The sequence below is a fragment of the Camelina sativa genome, chromosome 7 (assembly GCF_030686135.1).
Source record: "Camelina sativa cultivar CO46 ecotype springtype chromosome 7, ASM3068613v1".
In the NCBI taxonomy this organism is placed as follows: Eukaryota; Viridiplantae; Streptophyta; class Magnoliopsida; order Brassicales; family Brassicaceae; genus Camelina; species Camelina sativa.
This window is the reverse complement of record NC_141886.1, coordinates 17,107,781-17,113,884: the sequence shown is the minus strand read 5'-3', so window position 1 is coordinate 17,113,884 and position 6,104 is coordinate 17,107,781. Positions and strand designations below refer to the sequence as shown.

The 6,104-nt window shown below is 33.1% G+C and overlaps 1 long non-coding RNA gene and 1 pseudogene across 2 annotated transcripts; both read left to right on the top strand.

The window, feature by feature from the left end:
- Positions 1-227: 227 nt before the first annotated feature.
- Positions 228-1,809, top strand: LOC104701168 (uncharacterized protein At1g65710 pseudogene; annotated as a pseudogene). Its single transcript, XR_015561275.1, has one exon. The product of XR_015561275.1 is annotated as an uncharacterized protein At1g65710 pseudogene (transcript).
- A 1,459-nt stretch (positions 1,810-3,268) lies between these two features.
- On the top strand, positions 3,269-4,685 carry LOC104701167 (uncharacterized). The gene is made up of 2 exons (XR_753768.3): positions 3,269-3,752; positions 4,252-4,685. It is a non-coding gene; the product is annotated as an uncharacterized LOC104701167 (long non-coding RNA).
- The last annotated feature ends 1,419 nt before the right edge of the window (positions 4,686-6,104 follow it).

Below are 6,104 nucleotides of genomic sequence, written 5' to 3'. Positions count from 1 at the left end.
TCCTTATTAAAATGAAATAATTTTAATTTGACCCCAATCTTCTTAAAAACTTACAATCTCACACCCACTATGGAATAATAAAAGGGCTAATTCGAATATTCACTGAAATAAAAGGATATGTCTCTGTCACAAATCGCATTACCAAATTAAATAATATTCTCGGAATTTGAAGTTTTAAATATTTCTTTTGTCTTTTTTACACAAAGACATTCCCCTAAAATCTCTCTTGATCTTGACTACTTCTACTTCAAACTTCCCTGTTCTTTCCAAACTCTTTGAGAGCACAAATGGGTTGCTGTCTTAGCAAAAAACCTTCTCCTTCCTCTAATGTCACCTCCTCTACTATTATTAGATCCCCAGATCCCATCAAACCCAAGATTGAGCCAATAGAAGAAACAAAACCCAAATCTCAGAAACTGAATCAAGAAGAAGAAGAAGAAGTTCCAAAAAAAGAAGCTTTGATGATAAAACACAGAAGAAGCCATGAAGAGAGATCCAAGAAGACAGAGTCAGATAAAGACTCTCCAGTTTCGTCTCCTGTAGCTGCTGAGAAACCGAACTCTACAACACTTGTTGTGAGGATCTCGAGCTGTACTAAAGAAGAAGTCGATGCTATATTAATACAATGTGGAAAGCTGAGTAGAAGCAACTCTGCTGCTAAAACAAGAAGATACTCTGGTTCAAAGAGAAGTTTTGATTTTGACCAAAACGGCGGCGATGCTGCGGCGGAGGAGGTGGAAGAGGCTGAGAGGCAGACTCACCGGAATCGTCACCGTGGAGTTGAGAGAGTAAACGGTTCGCCACGAGAACGGAGAAGACGAACTCCGAGTAGAGAAAGGGATGATTTTAGAAGTTATCGATCAGGAAGCAGAGAAAGAGGAAACAACGGCGGTGGTAGTAGCAGGCGAGTGAGTAGATCTCCGGCGAAACGATCGGAGTTTCCAAATGTTAACAGCAACAGACCGGGAAAGTTTGTTACGATTCCGGCGACGGATAAGAGCAACAACGTGGAGCTGTCAGTTAAACGAGTTACGGTTAAGAGAAACATAGGAGACGCTTGTAGAATCGCAGCGTCTCCGAGATCAAAGTCTCCGGCAAGAACGGGTCCCTCGCTGAGCCGGAGCAATTCAAGAAAGGCGGAGCAATCCCCGTATAGACGAAACCCATTAGGAGAGATTGATCAAAACTCATCAAGGATCGGATCTTGTAACAACACCAAGAAGACGGCAGAGTCTGTGAAACCTAATCCAAGAACTAGTAGAGCTGCTAGCCCGAGTAGTCGCGCCGCAGCGGTTGTAGAAGTATCGATAGCGAAACCTCCTCAAGTTGTGTTAAAGAGAAGCAGATCGTTGAGGAAGTCTCGAGATTTCGATTTGGTATCGAACGAAGATAACAATTACACAGCATTGTTGTTGAAAGATATTCAGAATTTTCATGGGAAGAGTGTTGTTGAAGACAACTCGGTCTCGTTGTTGCCGTTGTGTGTTACTAAAGCTTGTTCCATTGTTGAAGCAGTGGCTGATCTTAACTCTATGGCTACCAACAACTCTGATTCGAGCCGGTTTAGATTTACATTGACGGCTAACAAAGCGGATTTGATGGAACCGAGTTTTGAAAAATATGTGACTCTGAAGAGAGGTGGTTCGTTGGAGGAATCATCAGGCAGCAACAATGTTACATGACTCTTCTTTAGGCAATGACACAAACTCGTGTTGTTGTGGTTTAAGTTTAATAAGGAGACATTGTTGTTTATTTGGTTTATTGTGTATTCACTTTGCTCATATTTCAATGAATTTTTGTTTTTCTTTTCTTGTTCTGACAATTTTTGGGAGGTTTGATGGTTAAATTGTCCCGTTCGGGTCAGAAATTTCGGTTCGGAAAACAAACTTGCTGAATTATACCAAATAAATTTCGGTTTAGCTTGAGTCCACTTATCAATTTAATAAAGGGTGTGTTGTTTTGAAAAAATAATGTATTTTTTTAGTACATTTACTATTTAAAATAGGGTGTTAGTGTATGGGTGATAGTGTATGGTGTATTGGTGTGTGAAGTCCGGTTGTGTGTGGTGTGTGAGTGTGAGAGAGTGAGAGAGTGAGAGAGTGAGAGAGTGAGAGAGTGTGTGTTGTTGGTGCGAGAGTGAAGAAAAAAATTATTATTTAATATTTTTTTTCTTTTCTTATTTAATCACATCCTCTCTTATTTAGTTTTTCAAATATCTATTTATATAAATTATTTTTTTTATTATCTTTCCAGATACAAAATATCTATATTTTTTTCTTTTTAATTTGACATGCATTTTTTATTTTAGTAATTTCAAATATATTTTCATTTCAAAAGTGATATATGTAATGATTTTATACATATGTATTTACAGATATAATTTGTCACATAGAAAAAATTTATGTTTTTTTTTTACAATTTGATATAAATTTTGTTTTATTATTTTAAAATATATATTATATCACAATTGATGTATATTACTGTTCTGTACATATTTATTGTTGGATGGTTTTTAATCCGTACACTGGATTGTTAGATATATAAATTCTAGCAAAATTATCCAGTTATAAACGTTTACATATCAATTCCAACAAAAAAACATGTATAATAACTATCCAGCCATAAACGTGTATAAACCATCTAGCTATAAACATTTACTGATCAAAACAATTCAATGTACGGATTAACAACCATCCAGCAATAATGTGTACAGAACAATCATATACATCAGTTGTGATATAAAAAAAATAAAAATAATAAAATATAATGTATATCAAATTATAAAGAAAAAACATAGATTTTTTTGTATCTGACAAAAATGTTTTAAAAAAAATATATTACCCAATATTTGAATAACTTAACAAGATGACATATATAAAAAAAAGAAAAATAATATTTTCTTTTGTTTTCACTCTCCTCTAACACACACCTACACACACGATTCAGATTTTTTTTCTTCCACAATGGTCCCACGACTCACATCTCTCTCTCACCCATAAGAGCATCATTAGTGGGAGGGTTACTCTTGGACCCCAATCATTGAATAAAAAACCCATTAATGGGTCCAAAGAAGGCCCAATTATTGAATAAAAAACCTATTAATGGGTCCAAAGAAGGCCCAATTATTGAATAAAAAACCCATTAATGGGTCCAAAGAAGAGAGAATCGTTACTATGGGAAGCATATGAAACAACCCTTTAAAAACGCTACGTGGCGTTTTTTCATTGGTTAGCTCGTAAATATAAAAGGTAATTTTTTTTTCTTCGCCATTTTCTTCTTCTTTCTTCCCGACTTTCTCTCTCTTCTCTGTCCAATGAAGCGGCGAGAGAACAAGCGATTGTTCTGAAATCAGAAAAAATCAATGGAACACTACCACCACCAACGCGACGACGGCGATGAAGATCCTTAAAACTTTGGGGGACCACCGCCGGGCAACAATTTCCCCGATGCTCCACCACAACCCCATGGCCTTTACCAGTCACAACCTCCTTTCGATCTTTACGCGCCTCCGCTTTACCGATCGGAACCTCAATTCGAGCCTCACGTTCCTCCGCCTTACTTCGGAGCTCCGGAACCACCGCCTTACTTCGAAGCTCCGGCACCGCCGCCTTACTTTGATGCTCCGGAACCGTCGCCTCCGTTTGGTCATGTGAGCCATGTCGGTCATCACTCTTCCAACGAACCCTACCCGCCGGATCACCACCGTTACGGAGCTCATCCGCCGCTTGATTCGACGCTAGAGAGCCACACTAGTATGTCTAATCATCTCTCTCACTCACACCACGATCCAATTTACTTAACCACTTGGCTCCATGTGTTTGGAATGAGTTATAAGATGAAGAAAGAGGATTACAAGTTGTTATGTTCTCTGTTACTCTAGAATTTAGTTTTGTTGTTTAGGTTGTCAGATCCTATTGTGATATTCATGTTTTCACGGCTTGTATAGGCTTTTATTGATCTGGATGTTTCCATTGATTGAGCATTTTCAAGCTCGCTGTTGATATCATAGTTTATTTGTATTTCTTAGTGGTTGTTTGTTGGAAGAGTTTCATGTTAAGAATACCTTGACCTTGCATCATGTTAAGAAACTGAGTTAATACTATAGCAGAGCAGAGCTAGTAATGGAACAAATTAAGATTAAAAGATTTAAACGTATAAACCATTAATGTTCTTCACTTTATTGATCTCGGAGCATTTCCCTTTGAAGCTGGCCATTTTTGATGTTAAGTTGATTGTTTCCCTGTCTCACAGCCAATACCTTACACCTTTCCACCAAGCGTCCACCTTGTGCTCTCGGGTAATTTGACAGAAATGAATGAACTACACTTCCTCTAAGGCCAAAGTAAAATCTTTGACCCGCACAAAATGCTCTGACCGTGGATCAAACATAGGAATCCTCGAAATTCATAGAAGATGGCATAGGTTGATGGAACTCAAAAGCATTTTGCTGTAATCTTGTTGGTGATTAAATTAGTATAATAACAGTTCTTCTGAGTTTGGTATTCAACGGCCGAATATGTGTAATACAAATTCTAGTTAAGGTAATAATTTATTATCCACTAGGTGCATTTTCTTCATTTTCATAGTTTATGATGTGATACAAATCATTGTATATATATATATATATCGTCACCTTTCTCAATTCATTGTTAAAATGTTTCGAAATGACTATTAAAGTTTTCATTTTCATAGTTTGTAAAATATGTTAAAATATCAATTCATTTTCTTCATTTTCATAGTTTGTAAAATATGTTTAATAATTGTTTTGTCATTTTAGATTATTAAAGTTTGATAATTAATAAACACAAATTAAAAAAAATTATTATTTAAATGATTGAGCAACCTTTTTGAGTTCTATTGTGGAGGGATGATTTTGCTAAAATTCTCTTAGGGTTGCTTTAATTAATTTAATATTAATTATATAATTAATTAATATGTAAGTAAATTAGGAGGGTTACTCTGGTCTAATGGTCCCCAACTCCCCATGACTTATTTTTCTATCTCACAGATGGTCCCACGTCTAATTATCACATTGTAAATAGTAAACGTACTTAATATTTAACTAAGAGATATCTCGTGCTTAAAGCACGAGTCAACATTTTTTAAAAAATTATAATATAATTAGAAAAATTATTGTTATATTTCTTTTTAAAAATTATTTTGTTTGAGATAATATTTATTTTTAATTGTTCTATAAATCTATATATATGTTTTTAATACTAATTATTTTAGAATATTATAGTATTTTACTTTTTGATGTATATTATAGTTTTATATTATTTGTTTGTTGTATTTGCATCAATATTTTGTGAAATATGAAGTAGTAATTTTAATATTATAATTGTGAGCAAATAAAATTTATTAATTTATCAACTATCTAAATTTATTTTTACCAACCCGCTAATATGGAAATTAAAACAATCATTAATTTTCATAGATTGAGTAATATATTTTTTACATTAAAAAAAGAGTAATATATCTTTATTTTTAAAAATTCAAATCACAACATATGCGCAAAAAATTCTGCATATTTATTAATCATAAGTATTATATGAAAATTCCAAACAATTTGTACATAAAATATTAGAAAGATGATAGGAGAATCATAATTTGAAATCTTATAAAATCTTCGAAATCTAGTTATTAAAAATAATTTTGTTGTTACTTGGATATAAAATCTTAGTTTTTGAAATTCTGATTGGTTTATATATTTTTTTAAAAATATTATTAATTTTCGTCCATAATTTTATTAGAGAGAGAAAATAATTTTTTTTAACTAATAATTATCTGTATTTTTTTAAAAACTTAAGCTGTTAATTTTTTTTTTCATGTACAAATTAGTTTTGATTTGAATATATTTTTTTTTGCTTTTCTAGATTTTTTTATTTTTGATCTTTAGTGTTATCTAATTAATTAATCTTAATTCAATTTTTCTAGTGGCAATTAAATGTAATTTTTTACACATTTTAAAGTTAGTTTCATATTTGTACTTCTCAATTAATACAGTAACATATCTTTCTGAAAACGCACTAAAATTACTAATACCTCTTTGATAAACTCTTCTTCGTGTTATGACAATTTTGTGGAGTAACATAATTTTTGAG